This window comes from Schistocerca nitens, chromosome 4 (genome assembly GCF_023898315.1).
Source record: "Schistocerca nitens isolate TAMUIC-IGC-003100 chromosome 4, iqSchNite1.1, whole genome shotgun sequence".
NCBI classification, from domain to species: Eukaryota; Metazoa; Arthropoda; class Insecta; order Orthoptera; family Acrididae; genus Schistocerca; species Schistocerca nitens.
This window is the reverse complement of record NC_064617.1, coordinates 481,248,822-481,270,244: the sequence shown is the minus strand read 5'-3', so window position 1 is coordinate 481,270,244 and position 21,423 is coordinate 481,248,822. Positions and strand designations below refer to the sequence as shown.

General features: G+C 40.4%; 1 protein-coding gene across 1 annotated transcript in view; it reads left to right on the top strand.

Annotated features, from left to right (window-relative positions):
* The first annotated feature begins 921 nt into the window (after window positions 1-921).
* Window positions 922-21,423, top strand: part of LOC126252375 (zygotic gap protein knirps-like) — a 421,698-nt gene continuing 401,196 nt past the window's right edge. Inside the window, exon 1 of the mRNA XM_049953267.1 lies at window positions 922-979. The gene's annotated coding sequence lies outside the window, so the exon portion shown is untranslated. The remainder of the gene's footprint in view (window positions 980-21,423) is intronic.

Sequence of the window (21,423 nt, the reverse complement as noted above, 5' to 3'; positions counted from 1 at the left end):
TAAATGTGTTAAACTTTTATTAACAACATACTTTTTAGTTTATGATGTATGAGTAGAAAACCTGAAAATATCCTTTAGTACACTCTCGGCAATACCAACGCATTTCCCGTAATGTTTAAACTGAGTGGAGGGTACTCATGACCACCACAAAAAATTAAAAAAAAATACAAATTTCGTTAACTGCCGTTGATTTTCATTCGTTTCAAGTCGAGGTAGATATGTAAGAAGCATAGTGAACGTGAAAATATGAATTGGCATTTGTTGCGAAGTCAAATTCACTACTAAGACTTAAATTTTTAAGCTAACTTTTACTGGAAAACTTGAAACAGTTACGGGATCTAAGAAATCATCAAAATAATATTTCTTTTTCAAAATTATGTAATATAAAGTGCCAGAATGAAATGACGGTTTTTCAGAAGGTGGGTACAAAGAACCTCCTCCCCCCTCTATGGTATTGCGGTAGTTAACGAGCCATAAGGGGCACGCAGAAGCTAAGAAGCACGGAGATGTACTCCGTACGCTTTCTCTGGCTGTGCGCTGTGGTGGTGGGGGCTCTGGAGGGAGCGCCAAGTCGCTCTCCCCACTACACGGGAGGCGGTGCCAGCGCTCGTCCCGACAGGTGGCGCCGCCGAGCGGCGGGCGCTGCAAGCTGCGCCGGTGGCTAGAGTGGGGGCGTCCGGGCGCGTCGCTGCGCATCTGCCGGCACCGCACGCGCCGCGGCGGCCGGCGTGTGGGCGGCGGGAAGGGGGCCGCGGCAGAGGCGAGGCGCGCGAAAAAATTCCCGCCGCCGGCCGCGGCCGTGGCGGAGGCGGAGCTCGGCACACGGGGCCGGCTCGTGACACACGGCGCTCAGAGCGCAGCGGCGCGCGGTTCGGCGCCGCACATGGACGCTGGGGGCGACGCGACGGCCGCCGCCGCCGCCGCAGCCGCCACCGCCGGCCGCTGGTGGGGGGCGGCGCCCCAGGCCTCCGCAGACGTGGTGAGTCAGGCGCGCGGGGGTGTGTCGCCGGCTGGCCGCGCCGTCGCCGTCGCCGCCGCCGCCTTCGCCTCCGCAGCTGCGCAGGGCGACTCGATAATTTGCTTCCAATAGTACCTCCGGTGTATCGCCGTCAGTGATTTATCGGTTTTAGCTCCGCAGTGCCTTTAATATAAAGGGTGTACGAAATGTCCCAGGTCAAAAACCAGGCACGAAGCACTAATTCGCCGCACTAGACCGCCGGAAGGGTGCGACGCTGGTCAGACTTAAATCCGAAGGTCTATGCCTATCAGGGTGCGTCAGATCTTCGGTCCACAGTGTAAAGATCTATTTGTGGTTCGTATTCACGAAGATTCAAGGACGTAGCAATGCAGGGAGGTAAATAATTTGCTTCCAATAGTGCTGTGGGTGTAGACTCGTCAGTGATATACCGTTGTTAGCGACGCATTCTTCTCAGTGTCTTTACTGCACAAGGTGCCCGAAAAGTTCCGCTATAGAAACATTGAATACGCGATTGTGAAACACTATATTCTTCACATGGCCCCCGAAAGGGAGCGACGCTGCTGAGGATGGGTTAAATTTCCGGTGCACAGAGTCACCTTATCAGTGATGTCTCGCTTTTAGCGAAGCATTCCTCTCAGGGTTTCTACAAGATGTCCGAAAAACTCCACTTCAGAAACTGGTCCGCGTACACGATTCCGAAATTATGCACCTGTGCCACTGGAAGGGTGCGACGCTGGCTGCACTTGACTTCGATGGACTTTGCTCCAGGGGACGCGTTACATCGGTGCTCAGTGTAGCCGTCCGCGATTTCTCGCTTTTAGGAAAGTATTTATCCCAGCGTATTTATTTTACTTGGTGCCCGAAGCGTTGGACTTCAGAAACTGGTTGGATAGCACGATTCCGAATGACTATATTCGTCGCACCGGAGCCGCCGGAAGGTGGGACGTTGATTGGACTTTGAATCCCATGGAGAGTGCTTTCGAGGGCACAGTAGTCCCCGGTGTGTAATGCGAATATCTCGCCTATTAGGTGGCGCATTTTCACAAAGAATCAACGACGGTCGTGATGCAGCTAACCTACACTACAGTTCGGCCATCGTCGTAAATATTTTCGCCCACATGCCTGTGTGTACCTCGAGGACAGAGCGTTGAACAAATTTTGTGATTGTAATTTGTGTTGTATCTTGTGTGTGAGACTTTTCAGGTAACCTGTATTGTGTACGCTACATCGTAATATACCCTTTGCCGGGGTTAATTTGTCAGTGGTTTACCACTTTCTATGACTTCTCGTTATCAACCAGTGTGACGACATTTATCTCAGGGTCTCTATTTTTCTGGGTCTCAGGGACAATTCTGAATCAACGTATTGGGCACATTCATTGCAGAAAGCGTTCTACGTCAGCCACAGTCAAATACGGTGGACTATGCTTTTCGTGGGCACTGTAAATATTGTATGTGTAGTGTGAAGATGCAGAATTAGGCCGGCGTCCTACTAGAACTAAGAACGTTTGCGAAACGGTGGCCAATATTTACGGACACCTTCACCACATCTGAATACAGCCTGCATCATCTAAATCATAACACTTCAGTACTGACTAAACAGTTCAAAGTAGTGAAATAAGGGCTTGGCGAGCGATAATAAGGAAATGGGCGAGTGTTCCGACGTGTGGCTAATATATTTAAAGTAATTCTCTCCAGAAATATTTAATATTTCTCTATAATAAGATGTTGTTATCAGTTTTTGCACCGGACTGACATTTCGTCGAAGTTTGATTGGATATGTATACGATTTTGATCGGATAGAACAGGATATATAACCGCAGTCTTAGAAACTTGGAATAAGGATTCATATGGTGTGACAATGAATGTGTGACCGGCTGGCGATATGCTGGTTTCATTAGGAGTGTTGGACCGTTTTATTATAATTGTTGTCACTGCTTGTTTCTGGCGTTATTACGTGATATTCTTCTGTTGGCTTATGTTCTTGTAACACAATATATTCTGCATCAAACTGCACATCAGGTGTCTGATTCGTGGGCCAATCTACAAAGCAATATAATTGTGGAAATGCTCCGGCACTCACAGAAATAAGTGTGGGAAATCACTTACATATCGTTCTACGTCTGGAAAACGGAAAAACGTTAATTCTGCTGCACAGAATCGACAAGTAATCATCCGCCAGTCTCGCTAGCTAATACATTGCATCAAAGTGGCAGTTGGTAGCTACATTAACTCGCTATCAAAAAGAACGGCTTTTTGCTTTTCTTTTTTTTTTTACGACACATATTTAGAGAAAAGGCGAAAAATAGAGCCAAGAGTAGAAGTTCTAATGCTCGTACACCTTTCAGAACTTCTTGTGACTCGCGAATGCGTGAATTTTCCTCCGTCAGCCAGCGCTGACTGATACGCCACAATCCTCTTTTCAAGGTCAGTCTCGCAATCACTGGTGAAGCTGTTCTGTTTACGTAAGAGATGCTTCATAAACTTGGCGTAAAGTACACTGGATACCGTCTAACATGAAATGAATTGGCAGCCTTAATCTCTTTGCTGCCGATTCGTGTGGCCATATGATGTGTGTCGCGCAAGCTTAAAATTGGCACCATCTTCTCAAGTGAAAAAAAAAAAAATGAATGTGGGAAGTCAGTCTCCTGTTAGATTATTCTGACGTGTACTAGAATCAGCATTGAATTACGCCGTTGTTGTTTGCTTTCCAAAAAGACAAATAGACGAACGATTTCTTGGCACTGAAAGTTAGCATATAGACAAGATAAATGTGATGTCAGTCCTTTGTCATCCTGTAAAACACATGAATTTGTTGAAATTTTAATTGTTACGTATTTGCAGCGTCCTATTTGTCGGCCTCGTAAGTCGTTCAAGCAATAAACAGGGTAACTTCTCTCTGTCGTGTTTTCCAGTTCTAGGAATATGTACCCAAAGTTTCTATCTCTGCAAAGAATACGCCAGTCATATGCGCAGAAATCTCATGATTCTCATAATCACCTATTCGTTGTTCTCCAGTTGAGTTCTTGAGCAACCTTTTACTGATGTATGGGAACACAGTATATAAAACTCTTGGAGAAATACCTGTGTTTTTATAAACACAGGTCAGTCGATCCTTTGATCGTTGAGAGTCTTAATTTGATTGTAAATACTATAGATCTATATTTTCGTCGTAATTAAGGATTCTGTCAACAATCGAGGATTTGGATTAATACACTTCTTTTACGAAAATCATACTACTCTCGATATGGTAGATAATCTGGCAAGATTACGTTTTACTCTGCGTGGTGTGTAGCAAAACTTTGGTACGAAGAATATTAACAGGAGTCGTTCCCAGTTATCGGATGATTACTTAAGTTTCGGTAATATTGTCAAGAAACTGTAAATAGTTTTAGTAGATTATAAATTATACATACAAACGATAAGTTCGAAATATCATATTAGTCTATTCCGCTTAAGCCTTTGTTTATTACTGTTCTCCAAACAGAGTAAACAAGTGAGTGTACTGAAAAGAAAATGTCCTTGTCGGAACTGTCAGAAAAAACTGTGCCAGCATGTATGCACTCTAATGTAAAAGCATCCTTAGCTCAGGTAAAATTAAAAGGCCGGTGCTTTCACCCATTAAGGGTTTCTGTCTTGATCGCCTTGAACACTTTATACTAAGGATTTCAAAAAGAAAACAGTGTTAGTTGCAAAATATTACTTAATAATGCATTTCACCCTTTTGGGGCATCATCACATTACGTAGTTTTCTGCTTATAAGCATTCGTCATAACGTTCAAGATAGGACATAGACCTTAAACACATCAGCATCCTCAGACGTAGAAGCGCAGAAATAGGACCACGCATACATACCTGTACAAAAGTGGCATCACTTGTATACATAGTAGTAATTTCCTCAAAACAGACGGGTAACCATATACGTCGAACTGGAGGAAAACAGTTTTCCTCCTGTTCTACGTATATGACAGTCATGTAACGATATACGTGCAAGTGGAGGAAACTGTTTTCCCCCAGTTCGACGTATATGATTACATATCTGTTTTGAGGAAATTACTGCTGTGTGTACAGATGATAGCACTTTTGAGCAGATTTGAAGTCGTGGTCCTATTTCTACGCCCCTACGTCTGAGGAGTTGGTGGGTATAAGGACTACGTCCTATCTCGCACGTTTTGACGAATGCTTATTTGCAGAATATTAAATAATTAGTAACCTAATTATTCATCTCAGGCGGGTGTTTGATGAGTATGCTAGAAGTAACCGTAATAATATTTGATTTAAACTTCCTATTGTTCCAATAATAATTCTTAAAACAATAATGATCCAAATGAATGTTCTTAATTGAATGCAAAATATGGAAGTACTGTTATTGGGGCCATTTTTGCGTGATGATGCCGCAAAAGGGAGAAACGCGTTATTTAATAATCATTAGTTTGCAAACAAGATTGTTTTATTTTTGAAATAATTCGTAACGGTTGCTGTACCAGGCAGACACTGGAGTGGAAGCAGGTAAAGTGCACCACCGAGTTCCAAGTCCGCTGATTTAAGTCCGTGATGAATATCACTCAATAATATACTCTATGACCTGCATGTTCAAACTGTTTTACGTTGTACACTTTCTCTTCTGTTGACGAATATTCGATCCACCAAGAGAGAGGTAGCACCTACCTAAACGAGGCTGTCTTGAGTGGTCCAACACGGAAAATTTTGTTATCCGTTTTCAGTGTTTTGTTGTGGTGGGCAACCCCTGCTATCTACGCCAGTCCGTCCTGAGCGTAATCTGCATTTATTCGTCGAATGTGCGAATGTTGCTGTTTTGGCGATTATAACCATTCCATGCGAAGCCGTCTTTGTAACAGCTTCTGAATGGTTGTCGATTGTTCTTTACTTTCTTAGCAATATTTTTATTCCATGAGGATGCACTGTGGTGTAATTTGTGTTTAGTTGCAATGAATTCGTAGCTGTAGAATAATGCTACCTGGTGTTGATGAAAGAGAGAGACAACTTTTCTTCCCTCGAGGCACCCAAAATGGGTCGTTTTATCCTAGAAATTGAAGTGAGTGAAGCAGCCTTTTCTAATAACATACTGGAATAGTTTAATATTACTTTAGACTCCTTTTAGTGGTTCAGAATATGGAGTAAGCTTCTCGTGTTGACTTCATTTCGTACATACAAATAACACCTCGTAAAATTTGGTGACTTATTGTTGCGGAAGTCAGTCAATCGAGTGTCAGCAACAGCGAACTGCTTCCGTTTTTCTTGGTCGTCAATAAGAATATTCAGTCCTTAAATGAGATTCCTACCAAAATAATGAGTGACATGTGGAACAGCGAAGAAAAGCGTTCGACTGCTCTTAAAAATGTTGATCAATGCGACTGCTGTAATTGGCATCCTTGATTATTGACATTAGGACAAAATCTATATTTCTAAGGTTTGAATCTTTAACGTGTTTCGAGAGAACTGGAAATGTCATGAGAATGTACGCTAAAAACAATCTAGTGTGAATCGTTAACAGCCTTTCAAATTTAGTTTCTGGAACGCAGCTAGAGTTAGATTACATCCAAGAAATGTTTTTTTCTTGCATCCTTTTGCGATAAGTAGTTGTTCTTGCCAATAATACAATTAGTGTTAATAAAGCTGACAGATGTTAAGGCTAAAGTAACAAGCAACACTAAATAAATGCTCTAATTGTACATAGCCAACTCGGACTGATAAATAACTAGTTTTTACTAAATTTAGTTTATGATAAATTTACAAGCAGTGTAGAATGGCTTACTCAAAGGGTTACAATGTAACAAAATTTGAACAATATTTGAAGATGGCAACGAGGCTTCCCAGAATATTGTGTGAGTGCTACAAAACCATTTCATTTTGTTCCAACATAAATTTCAAGTGTGAACCATGAAGGTCGCCGTAGCGGGGATGAAAATTTCAGTGGAATTAAATTACTTCGGTACTACTTTGAAATAATAGCTTTTGAAAACCGGGCCAAATCTAGTGATCCTCAAGACTAGACTGAAGTTTATTTCATAGGCAGATAGTAAAAGTGATGAGTCTGGCGTTTGTTGTTACACAGAATGCTACACTTCTTGCTTTTACATAAGTAGTACGCGATTCAGTTACGATTCCTCTACTTGACCGTTAACTACAACATTTTTCAAATTTTCCTGTAGAGTATATTTTAATTTTCATTAACCTCCTTCCTGATAAATGATCTAAATCCTATCTTTTATAGAAAAATCAAAGAAATACACATGCACGACTTAACTGCCATGCTTTCAAAAAAAATTGAAGCTTAAGGAAAAGGATACAGATTTGCAACAGAAAAATTACAAACCTTATTTTGAGAGGAATGCGACACATCGTCATTAAATTTGTTGGAGATTTCCTGAAACCCCACATTAAACTCGTTTTAGTAAGCAGAACATTGCTGATTCAAATATTAAATCTATAAAACAACACGTATATTTCTAACTATATTTTTTGAAACAGGAACGTTTTGATCCATATCGCGTTATTTTCTAAGAAATTACGGTTTTCAATTTTAGTTTATCAATTTAAAATAAACTTTTCCCTTCTCTTTAGACTTGACTATATATCTGCAAACTTCTCCATCAAATACTAGTCTACACTTTAGAGAAATTTAATAATAATTACGAAATTTCACCATTTTGGTAACTGAGAGTTCTGCAAGGAAAGCTCAGCGGTGTTAATGCTAACTGAATATGAGGTTTAGTAAAATTTTTCAGCGGTATTTAGCATTATACCTTCTGGTACACTCAAGATCACTGGGGCTGTTGTTGCACTTTTTATGAAGACTAAAGTTCTATAAGCGAGCGTGTGGATGAAAATAAATTTACTTAGATAAGAACAATTTCAACGATGGCTGTAAGTCAGCAACCATACAAGAACATGGTCTGTATAATACAACCAACCGGTTGCAACAAGATTTAACTTGGCCTGTTTTCGACAACGGCTATGTGTGTCTCCATCAGAAAAACCAAAAGGAATTTACCTACAAAAATTACAAAATTAACATAGAGGAAAACCAAGAATAGATTATTACATCGCACAAATTTATGAGGGGACTAGACTCACATGTAATGACAGACGAAAACAGATTAACTACCAAAATGCACGCGTCATATAAAATAACCTCTTAAAATCATGTTAATAGATATTAAGTTAATTTTCCTTGTCAGTAGTAAACACATACAACAAAATGGACGCTAGCGTGGCCTGATGATAACATTCAGAGAAAACTGAAACGAAATAATCAGATTTCATCTATAGTTTTTTCTTTTTTTACGTATTTGCAAAGAAGAATTGCTATGAAAATTCCGCTGCTAGCATCAACGAAAAGATTTTTCACTATATGTCAGCAGGTTTTTATACGTATGTATTTCAGAAAACCTTATTTTGAGAGAGATGTGGCACCTCGATATTAAATTCTGTATGTGTCTTTCTTGTCACCTCATCTACTTAAATGTTTTTAATTAAAAGAAAACAATAGCAATTTTTCAGTGTCAATTTCTAAGGATGGAAAACATTGGCTTCCCGAAAGCAATGTGTTCTTGCCGTCAGCTTTCCATTCAACGTTTCTTTCGGAACTTACCTTGAAGTAGACTGTTCATTCCAAGTACCCATAATATTCGTATGATCATACTCTCATTCACACGTGCACGTGAATTTCATGGAAGAGACTAACTTAAACGGTACTTTCCGCTAATCAGTGTTACAGGGCCATATTGTATTGTATCTGGTACAAGGCCATACAGCTAAAAGCTTAAAATGTTGAGGGAAAGTTCTTTGTCGAATGAAGCTCAGTGAGGGTAAAATATAAATTTGGGAAACGGAATATAGCAAGGAACTGGCGCTGTTTTATTTACGTAATTGATGTGAAGAAACAGAAGAGAATTGATACTACTGCGCGCCTGGTTAAACAACGGTGTGCCTCTTACCCAAAATTTTTGAGAAAGTAATGTATTCAAGAGTAGCTTCACATATCTGTAAAAATGAAGTACTAACAAAATGTCAGTTTGGTTTTCAGAAAGGTTTTTCAACAGAAAATGCCATATATGCTTTCACAAGTAAAATTTTGAATGATCTGAATAACCGAACACCACCCATTGGGATTTTTTGTGATCTCTCAAAGGCTTTTGATTGTGTAAATCATGAAATTCTGCTAGACAAGCTCAAGTATTGTGGCATGAGTGGGACAGTGCACAAATGGTTTAATTCGTACCTAACTGGAAGAGTGCAGAAAGTTGAAATAAGTAGTTGTCGTAACATGCAAAGATCAGCACATTCCTCAAACTGGGGAACTATCAAGAATGGGGTTCCACAAGGGTCAGTCTTGGGTCCTTTGTTGTTCTTATTATATATTAATGACTTGCCATTCTATATTCATGAAGAGGCAAAGTTAGTTCTCTTTGCTGATGATACAAGTATAGTAATCACACCTGACAAACAAGAATTAACTGATGAAATTGTCAATACTGTCTTTCAGAAAATTACTAAGTGGTTCCTTGTAAACGGACTCTCACTGAATTTTGATAAGACACAGTACATACAGTTCCGTACAGTGAATGGTATGACGCCATTAATAAATATAGACCTTAATCAGAAGCATATAGCTAAGGTAGAATATTCCAAATTTTTAGGTGTGTCCATTGATGAGAGATTAAATTGGAAGAAACACATTGATGATCTGCTGAAACGTTTGAGTTCAGCTACTTATGCAATAAGGGTCATTGCAAATTTTGGTGATAAACATCTTAGTAAATTAGCTTACTACGCCTATTTTCACTCATTGCTTTCATATGGCATCATATTTTGGGGTAATTCATCACTGAGGAATAAAGTATTTATTGCACAAAAGCGTGTAATCAGAATAATAGCTGGAGTCCACCCAAGATCATCCTGCAGACATTTATTTAAGGATCTAGGGATATTCACAGTAGCTTCTCAGTATATATACTCTCTTATGAAATTTGTTATTAACAACCAAACCCAATTCAAAAGTAATAGCAGTGTGCATAACTACAATACTAGGAGAAAGGATGATCTTCACTATTCAAGATTAAATCTAACTTTGGCACAGAAAGGGGTGAATTATACTGGCACTAAAGTCTTTGGTCACTTACCAAATAGTATCAAAAGTCTGACAGATAACCAACAAGTATTTAAGAAGAAATTAAAAGAATTTCTGGATGACAACTCCTTCTACTCCATAGAGGAATTTTTAGATATAAATTAAGAAAAAAAAGAAAAAAATATTAAAAAAATAAAAATAAAAAATAAAGAAAAACAAAAAACAAAAAAATAAAGTTGTTATATTAACTTAAGTATGTTGTTAAATTAACCTAATTATGTCATGTATTGGAAAATTCGACTCGTTCCACATCATTACGAAATATCGTATTCATGATCCATGGAACAAGTATTAATCTAATCTAATCTAATCTAATCATAAAGTGTAAAAACGTGAATGTGTAACTGACCGGAAGTGTTTTGGCCGGCCGGCTGGTTTAATGACGGGAGGGTACAGTGCTGACCTCGTAGGACGAACAGAAAGGCGCAAAAAGGCTAAACAAAATAATCTTGCTGTTTGGACCTTATTGCACGCGATGAAATAGACACAGAGACATAAGGGACGATCAAAAAGTTTCAGTACGAAGGCCGTACAGTCCAGAATCGGTATGCGTATCAGGCAAAATCAGCTTGGGCATTGAGGCAATCATCCCATCGATGCACCGGGACGAAGATATTCGTTTGGTAAACACCGTTTCCTGCTGCGTGGAGAAGTCTATAACTGCCTGCTGCACATGCTCGTCTGACAGGAGTCATCGACCCTTCGATGACTTTTGTAATGGAACGGAAGCGTGATAATCGCGTGTGGGGAGATCGGGACTAAAGGACGGGTGTCCGGGTGTTTCCCTCTTGAGTTGGCGTAATTTCTGCATTATGACATTTGCAATATTCGGACGTGCGTTATCATGAAGCAGCAGCACCCTATTCTACGTGGTGATTTTCGACCGACATGCTGTCCCATACATATTCTTCAGTCTGCCGGTGTTTGTCCTTCGGAATCCAAGAAGAGAACAACAGAATATTGTTCCTGTTTGGACGCATCTGGAAACTTTATCGCCCCTTATAACTATACAAAAATGTCACCCATGAAGTATTAACTTGTAGTTGTTTAGACAGCATGGAAATTTATCAATATCTGCATCGAAAGTGGTGGAATCTTGAAACCGTGGCCCTGTCGATCAGTCTCGACGTTGACAAGCGAACGGCGTTAGTAGCTACAATATTTTAAATGACAGTTTTGGGACCTCCGTCATTTTCTATACTTCTACTGATGTTTGATGTGTTATTTTAGTGAGGACTTAACAAGGAGACTCCATAACTCGGCATTTCGAACACTCAAAAGGGTAGTACTGCAGCTCGAACGGCTAAAATAGAATAGAACATTTTCAAAAACGATGTGTGCTTTCTACCGTCCAATAAGGTCATTTATCTGTGAAGCTCTATGTCAGTGTACAATAGATGTTTGATGGTTAATAGACGCAGGATAGAAAACGAAACAGGCGAGTAGAGGACGATGAAAAAAAGCAAATAATCCGATTAAACATTAGTCCAGAAACGACTGATTTCGCCGATACGACGTATGCACATGCGCAGTCATGCCAACTTACAACACTTTTAATGTCTACGGCTATGTTTGGTTTTTTTATGCGGCGGTATTTAAAAGCATGGGTGTATTCCAGCTCTGTTGGCAGTGTCGATGAACTACGGGAACATATTGTGGATGGTTGTCAAAGTATTCGGGACGCGCCTGGCGTTTTGCACGGACATCGATGAGGAGACGTTCTGAAGCCTGCGCTCACGTGGAACGCTTGTTGTAATGCGTTTGTCCACAAGGGCTTATCTGCAGTTTGGATCTCCGTGGACTCCGTTACGAAATTTTCATGTACTCAGTCGTAAGAAGTCGAACTGGAGAAGCCAATGGTTTCCAGATTGATGTATGTTGCTTGTTTCATTCTTCTCTACTAACCTGTCTCTACCCATAACCTGTATTAAATAATCCGAAGTCGCTGGAGAAAAAATTCGCGGTAAAAGTTATGACCGGACATTGACAATATTCATAAAAGAAGTTTTATTTGTAGAATAAAGTAATGCAATCTTGACAAGAGCGATGTGTGGAAGTGATGCGTCATTTCAAGTGTATCTGCTCTTCAGTTGGCTATTCATCATACTATCGATATGTTTGCCACGAGCTGTCCCAGAGCACCGTGTTTTAATCATTTCATTGGAACTTCACATCTGCATTGACAAATAAGGCAAGAATGCGTGACAATACAGCAATATCTGTTTTGATACGACAACATGTGTTAAATCAAACAAATGTTTAGCTGTTAATCAAATTACTGTTTTGAATCTGATGACCATAATTGTCTGTTACACCCATCGTTTCTTTAGTAACGTATGCTTCCACAGTCTTTAACCCTTTTAGACCTGAATTTTTTCTGGAGGAAGCAAAATTTTTCTTTATGTTGTAAAGCTGTTCGATGATTTTTTAATGATTTTATATGCAAAATTTATACAAAAATATGTAGCCGTTTTCAAAATATACTTTGTGCCCTTGGCTTCGTTTCATGGACTAAAAAAACTACGACATTTTTCTGTTGTAATAAATAGTCAAGCGATCATTCAATAATTGTCACGCAGAAAACCAATGACAATATTCAATTATACAGTGTATTCTGATGGCCACGAGCTGCTGCTCACTCCTACGTTCACTTGCTGATATTTTCATTGTGATGCCCAACAGTTGGCAGCACTTGCGCATGATGAAAAGGTTGAACATGAACAAATGTGTACCTCAGGTTCCCACTAGAAAAAAAATGCTTTTGTTTGAGTTAAGACACAGTAAAAGTTAATGTGCACAGTTATAGCCACAGGATCTGAAAGGGCTAGATTCTTTAATCTCCAGACATCGATTGTACGGAAATGCAGTTTTACTGGTAATGGCCTTGATGTATGCTTTTTGTTTTAGACGTTCCATGTGGATTACTTCTTTTGTTAGTATTGCTACTGCGAATGTTAGTGAAGTTGTGGTATGTCTCCCCAGAAAAAGTACCGGGGAACCTATTTCACCTAAACGACAACCCAAATCGAAAACGATTGTAGTGTTAACTTCCATCTCAATGGATTCATTTTTTAGACAGTTTGAGCTGCAGGCAGTAAAACAGCGGGTGATGTCACGTTGTAGATAACTGTACTGTCAACTGAGAAACGTCCTGTCAACGAACAGCGGGTAGGTCATGACATACACTGCCTGTAAATTAAAAGTGAAGCACCTTGGAGATACCACGAAGATGACGTGCTACAGACGCGAAATTTAACCGATAGGAAGAAGATGCTGTGATATGCAAATGATTAGCTTTTCAGAGCATTCACACAAGGTTGGCGCCGGTGCCGACACCTACAACGTGCTGACATGAGGAAAGTTTCCAACCGATTTCTCATACACAAACAGCAGTTAACCGGCGTTGCCTGGTGAAACGTTGTTGTGATGCCTCGTGCAAGGAGGAGAAATGCGTACCATCACGTTTCCGACTTTGATAAACGTCGGATTGTAGCCTATCGCGATTGTGGTTTATCGTATCGCGCCATTGGTGCTCACGTTGGTCGAGATCCAATGACTGTTAGCTGAATATGGAATCGGTGGGTTCAGGAGGATAATACGGAACGCCGTGCTGGATCCCAACGGCCTCCTATCACTATCAGTCGAGATGACAGGCGTCTTATCCGCATGGCTGTAACGGATCGTGCAGCCACGTCTCGACACCTGAGTCATCAGATGGGGACGCTTGCAAGACAACAACCATCTACACGAACAGTTCGACGACGTTTGCAGCAGCATGGACTATCAGCTCGGAGACCGTGGCTGCGGTTACCCTTGACGCTGCATCACAGACAGGAGCGCCTGCGATGGTGTACTCAACGACGAACCTGGGTGCACGAATGGCAGAACGTCATTTTTTCGGAAGAATCCAGTTTCATTCTGTTTACAGCATCATGATGGTCGCATCCGTGTTTGGTGACATCGCTGTGAACGCACATTGGAAGCGTGTATTCGTCATCGCAGTATTGGCGTATCACCCGGCGTGATGATATGGGGTGCCATTGGTTACACGTCTCGGTCACCTCTTGTTGGCATTGACGGCACTTTGAACAGTTGACGTTAAATTTCAGATGTGTTACGATCCGTGGCTCTACCCTTCATTCGATCCCTGCGAAACCCTACATTTCACCAGGATAATGCACGACCGCATGTTGCAGGTTCTGTACGGGCCTTTCTGGATACAGAAAATGTTCGATTGCTGCCCTTGCCCAGCACATTCTCCAGATCTCTCACCAACTGAAAACGTCTGGTCAATGGTGGCCGTGCAACTGGCTCGTCACAATACGCCGTCACTATTCTTGATGAACTGTGGTATCGTGTTGAAGCTGCATGTGCAGCTGTACCTGTACACGCGATCCTAGCTCTGTTTGACTCAATGCCCAGGCGTATGAAGGCCGTTCTACATAACAAAAGCATAACTCTTTCACCCAGAATCAAACTAGCACCCATCAAACTACTCCTGAAACTTATACAAAAATAGAAAATCTAATAAAAGATCTTGGAGAAAGGTGAAGTATCTGAAAATTATAAAAGTGAGAGACATTGATTGTATAGACTTCAACATTAGAAGTGCTTCCATGAGAATGCCTGATATAGAATATGTGCTGTTTTGCATGCAATGCATACATAATTAGTGAAACGTACGTAAATTGGTATGTGGGCTCTGTGGAACACTTCATTTGAGTACTTTGCTTTGAGCTGTATCGTAATGCATTTTGTGGACTTGGAGTCCCGACTGGAACCTTCGTAAGTTATATTATACAGGACGCAAGTCGTAGATTCCTAGTACCCTGGAAAGGCTGTGTCTTGTGCCATTTCCTTTTTACCTACGTACGTACTATATCCGACGTGTTCAATAATCTATATTCTAATTGTTGATTCCGTCTCGCTTTTACGCCTTACAGTGTGTTTTAACTACTTTGGAGTACCTTACACTTGATTAAGACTTTGGACAAGTATTAATGAAGAACAGGGTTGACATTCTCTTTTTTTTCTGAGGTTTCTCTAAATTAGTTCCTTCATGCGGAGTCGACATAGTAGACGGTATATGACTTTGCCCATACGCTTCAATTTCTACAATTTTTTTAGCATCTCATCAGAATAACGTGTCAAATTTCTTTATATCTGGAGTTCCTAGATTCGTGTAAGGGATTAAGTCAGGCACAACCACAAAGCGAGCGACGCTGGGTTCAATTTTGGGTCCACTCATAATCCTTATATGACTGTGTGAATTATCCTCCATTTAACATTAATCGAACAGAGTTGCTACTGTTTGCTGTCGACACAAGTGTTATAACTAATCGCATTGAAGAGAAAGCTACAGAAGAAATTGTAAATGATTTTTTCAAAGAATTGTTAAGTAGTTTTCAGGAAATGGACTCTCCCTAAATCTGATTTTTGAGAAAGCACGCTATATTCAGTTTTCTGTATCAAAGAGAGTAATACTAGTTACTGATGTAGCACTTGAACAGGGATGAATACTCCACATTTTTGGGTGAACATATAAATGAAAGCTTGATGCGTATTACTGAGCTTCTCAAACAGTTAAGTTCAGCCACTTTTGCCCTTTGCATAATTGCTAGTCTTGGAAACAAACGAATCAGCGCCCTAATATATTTTGCATATTTACACTCAACAACGTCTTTTGAGAAACTTTTCTGCGGTAACTAATCACCTAGAATGAAAGTACTGCTTGCACAGCAAAAATACCCGCGGTCGGTACGGTACCTCTTCAAGGAGTTAGGCATCCTAATCGCACTTTCAGAAAAAAAAAAAAATATATATATATATATATATATATATATACAGGGTGTTTCAAAAATAACCGGTATATTTGAAACGGCAATAAAAACTAAACGAGCAGCGATAGAAATACACCGTTTGTTGCAATATGCTTGGGACAACAGTACATTTTCAGGCGGACAAACTTTCGAAATTACAGTAGTTACAATTTTCAACAACAGATGGCGCTGCAAGTGATGTGAAAGATATAGAAGACAACACAGTTTGTGGGTGCGCCATTCTGTACGTCGTCTTTCTGCTGTAAGCGTGTGCTGTTCACAACGTGCAAGTGTGCTGTAGACAACATGGTTTATTCCTTAGAACAGAGGATTTTTCTGGTGTTGGAATTCCACCGCCTAGAACACAGTGTTGTTGCAACAAGACGAAGTTTTCAACGGAGGTTTAATGTAACCAAAGGACCGAAAAGCGATACAATAAAGGATCTGTTTGAAAAATTTCAACGGACTGGGAACGTGACGGATGAACGTGCTGGAAAGGTAGGGCGACCGCGTATGGCAACCACAGAGGGCAACGCACAGCTAGTGCAGCAGGTGATCCAACAGCGGCCTCGGGTTTCCATTCGCCGTGTTGCAGCTGCGGTCCAAATGATGCCAACGTCCACGTATCGTCTCATGCGCCAGAGTTTACACCTCTATCCATACAAAATTCAAACGCGGCAACCCCTCAGCGCCGCTACCATTGCTGCACGAGAGACATTCGCTAACGATATAGTGCACAGGATTGATGACGGCGATATGCATGTGGGCAGCATTTGGTTTACTGACGAAGCTTATTTTTACCTGGACGGCTTCGTCAATAAACAGAACTGGCGCATATGGGGAACCGAAAAGCCCCATGTTGCAGTTCCATCGTCCCTGCATCCTCAAAAAGTACTGGTCTGGGCCGCCATTTCTTCCAAAGGAATCATTGGCCCATTTTTCAGATCCGAAACGATTACTGCATCACGCTATCTGGACATTCTTCGTGAATTTGTGGTGGTACAAACTGCCTTAGACGACACTGCGAACACCTCGTGGTTTATGCAAGATGGTGCCCGGCCACATCGCACGGCCGACGTCTTTAATTTCCTGAATGAATATTTCGATGATCGTGTGATTGCTCCGTCACTGAACACAATTTTAATAATAAAATCGACTTCAGTCTGCATTTCGTTAAACAGGTCTACATAAAACTTTGCTCCTTTTTCCTTTGTCACTTTCTCTTAAAGCTTAGAACAATTCCAATTTGTAGGGTTTGAAAGGATAACCATTTGTCTAATACCTTCCACACAGTAACACTAGGAATATTCAATTGTAAGTTGGCACGTCTCGTTGATTTACCCGGCCTACGAATGCAAGACTACCGAATTTGTTCAACTGCTGCGTCAGATACTACTGGGCGAACATGACACGGCGTCCTATGCGATGCACAGCCAGTTTCGGTGAAGCGACTGTACCAATTAATAACAGTTTTTTCTTCGAGGTGGTGGCTTGCGATATTTTGTCCTGAATTGTCTCAGAACTGTAGTAGCGGATATGGTTGCATGAAACCATAAACAACATTGCGAAAGCTCTGCACTTTTATACGACTCCATTTTGGCTGAGTAACTCATTCGCGCATGCCACATGGGAATGTCGGAAACTGTGTTAGGCGGGAATAAAACTTGAATATGTACTACATTCAGTGACTTATAAAGCATTTCTGTAAGTTATTTACGTTTTACGCAATTAAAGGTTACTTTTGCATAACTAATTTATGAACACCCTTTCTATACATGCTAATGAAATTCGTCAAAAATGTTTGACAGAGAGCAAAGCAGGTTTTAAATCTAAACTAAAATCTTTTCTTCTGGACAACTCATATTCCATAAACAAATTTTTATTTAAAAACTAGTATCTGTAAAAAAACTAGTTTTTAAATGTAGTTTTATGTGTAGAATCGGAAAATAAATTATTCAGTAATGTTATAATTACTAATGCTTTCATATCCTGTAAACTGACTCGTTTCACTTCATTTCGATGAAAAAATCGTTCAGACGACCTATGGAACATGTAACTAACTAACTAGTAAAGTCTCCTTAATTCTTTAGCAATAACTGACAGCAGTGCAGCCTGTTTCCTGGAAGACCCTTACACGCAGAAGGGACAGGTTAGTGGAATATCTGATACGCAGTTCAGTAATAGGTAACCCAATTTTGGGAGAAACAATAGTGGGACAAAAGAAAAATAGGTAGCGGCAGACAAAACGTGCATATATGGAACAGATAACAAAAGATATTGGCTGTAACAGTTATGTAGAGATGAAAAAGCTAGCACCAGACAGGAAAAGAGTGATACAGTAAACCTCAGATGTGTCCACCTGCAGCAAGGAGCGACATGGCAGCCGCTGTTCTGAGCAGGAGTCCTCATAGAATCTCCCACAAACAGGTCTCAGAAATCGCTTTTCTTTAAATCCGCTGTGTACTGCCCCGCAGTACGATTTGTGAAGGTTATCTCAGGAAATATGCCGAACTTGGCATTGTTCTTTAGTACGCAAGGCATCGCAAGACAATCAGTGAAATACACAGGAAAATTATAGGTTTGACATACATCAATAGTAAATTACTCCGGCATAAACTTGATTTACAAGTTAGTCTGCGAGTAGTTATACAGCAAAAACCTATGTAAAATTATTGCTATTAACGCCATGGTTTCAAACTGCGTCGTTCTATTTTGTGTCATTTCAGTATATCAATGACAGTTTATTCTGATGTTATTTTCTTTCTTGGAGCTTTCGCTTCTTGTGTAAAAGGGGACGGTGGGTTGTTGTAGAACTTAGTTCTTTTCAGCCAAATCCTAAAGAGGTGGAGTTGAGCAATGGGTTACCAGTTTTTAAATTTTGGAACGTGATTTACAGCTGCGGCGTTCTCCTGACAACCATGACAAGTCTCCCTATTGTGTGTGTGTGTGTGTGTGTGTGTGTGTGTGTATGTGTGCGTGTGCGTGTGCGTGTGCGCGCGTGCGTTTGCGTGCATACGGAGATCTACTGCCGCTAGATATTATGACCGACTGTTAGAATACGTGATTTTTAAATATACACACTATTTATGTATTTGTAGCGGAGTAAACTTGCTTTCTGGGAAAGCAAAACTTAAACGTCTAATAAATGGAGATACAATAAAGGTGAAAGAATGTATTCTATAATCAATACAGATATATAAAGTACTAATACATACATATAAGTGGCCGTACGGTTCTAGGCGCTTCAGTCCGGAACCGCGCTGCTGCTACGGTCGCAGGTTCGAATCCTGCCTCGGGTATGGATGTGTGTGATGTCCTTAGGTTAGTTAGGTTTAAATAGTTCTAAGTGTAGGGGACTGATGACCTCAGATGTTAAGTCCCATAGTGCTTAGAGACATTTGAACCATACATATAAGAGAATAATAAAGTATACGTACTGATTTTAGCGTAACAATATTCACCACGAACCGAGCTCGTCAGGATTAAACAGAATTTGATTGAACTGTGTGTAGAGTGAACAACAGGGAGTACATCAATGTACATCTCTCGCAACTGCTATCTAGATGCCCCTGATCTACTTCGCATTTGGCGAACTGCTGCTCTTTTCTTCCCGAGTCCACGAGCTGTCAGTATATTCTGTTCGAGAAAGACAATTTTAATAAAACTACGTTTTTATAAATTAGATCGCCTGTTCCAAGGGGCATTTCAACTATCGTGAAACAAATACTGAAAATCGGCAAGAACAATCTTTACAAGGATTCTGCTTACCAAGATCCACATCCTAGTGGGAATACAAATATACTCGTCAAATACTGACGAGTGGCTGGTTGTATAGTGTATTAATGCTGGTGGTATGTAGCAGTCGATCTAGTGTAGTGATGCTTGCAGTCGACTCCTAGCAAGTATGAAGTAATCACGTGTGATTCCATTGGAATGATTGTGCCCCACGACCGTGATGTAATCCAGGACAGAAAGGAGGTCATCACCGTTCGTAATGTCATCTGTTTCTTTTATTGCATTGCAGATCTAGATTTCAACTCTAAAATTATGTTAACCCATTCTTTCGCATAGGGGCAATAAAAATATAGGGCGTTCGCTGCCCAGTATGACGTAAAGTAACATTTGACATAATGATTATATATATATATATATATATATATATATATATATATATATATATATATATATATATATATATACACGAAAGTGGAAATGTAAATTTGTACCAAGTTCGAGAACCGAACCCGTGTCTCCTGCCTACTAGGCAGGTGCGTTAGCCACTATGCCACCTTGGCGCAGCAGTTTGGACAACTACACGGATTAGTCTGGTGGGCCTCCCTCCTCGATCCAAATTCTCACTGCCTCCCCAGTCGGTTTTAAATTCCCCCTTACATACGAACAGAATTGCCGAGGGCCTCCACGTTCTGGAATAGCACCTCGGCATCAGACTTAAATGGGGGATCCAGCTTCAAACCCAGGTACAAGTATTTATACAAAAAAAATACCACAATTTCAGAGGAGGGACTAGGGCCGGGGTAATCTGTGCAGTTGCGCGAAATGCTGTGCCAAGGTGGCTTCCATAAAACCATATCCGTATGAGACCAATAAAGTCTCTGAAATTTTATCATTTCACTTGACATAACGATTTTTTTAACTGGGTGCTTGCAGCCAAAATTGTATTTTACTATGAATACTATTTGAATTTCCCGTATTTTTATTTATATGTATAATTTTTTTAGCTTATTCCATTCTTTTACATACAGGCTATAAATAAAAGGCGCTGACTATCCAGTGTGACGTAGGCTAAACCGAGATTAGCTGCGTGGATATATGAAAATCCGCTTTAGTTGGACCAAAGCTTGTACAAGCCTGAGTTAGATTGGAATATGTGTCTTTGTAATTACGTTCAATCTACATGACTGGTTACTTATAACTGTCTGTAATTGTGTAATTGTAGCTGTGTACAACTGTGACATGCCGTTTGACCAGTGTGCTGGTTCTTGTATTCTATCTGATTCTTGTATTATTTGTATTTATAGCACTGATGATAGCTGCAATGTCAGTTTAAATCTAGATCTGCAATGCAATAAAAAAGTCAGATGACATTACAGTCTGTGCTGACCTTTCTGTGGCGAACTGTAAAGTAAGTTTACTACTGCATTTTCACAAATTTGGTGCAGTGGTGGTGCACTGAACAGCTGCATCGATCAAAGCAGTGAAAACGTAACCAACCCACCTTACTAAGAAATTCGGTAGACAATTGTTTTGAGTCCAGTGACGAGAACTAACATTCAATAACTTTTAGTGTACTAGTTCTACAAGAAAATTACGGCCGTAATTAGGAAACTTAATGGGAAACTAGATGTAGCGATAGTGCTCGTACGCTAATAAAATGATGGCGTTAATCCCAGCTGATATTAGTTATAATAATAACAGCAAAGTAGTACTTGGTAGCAATATGTAGCATGCTGT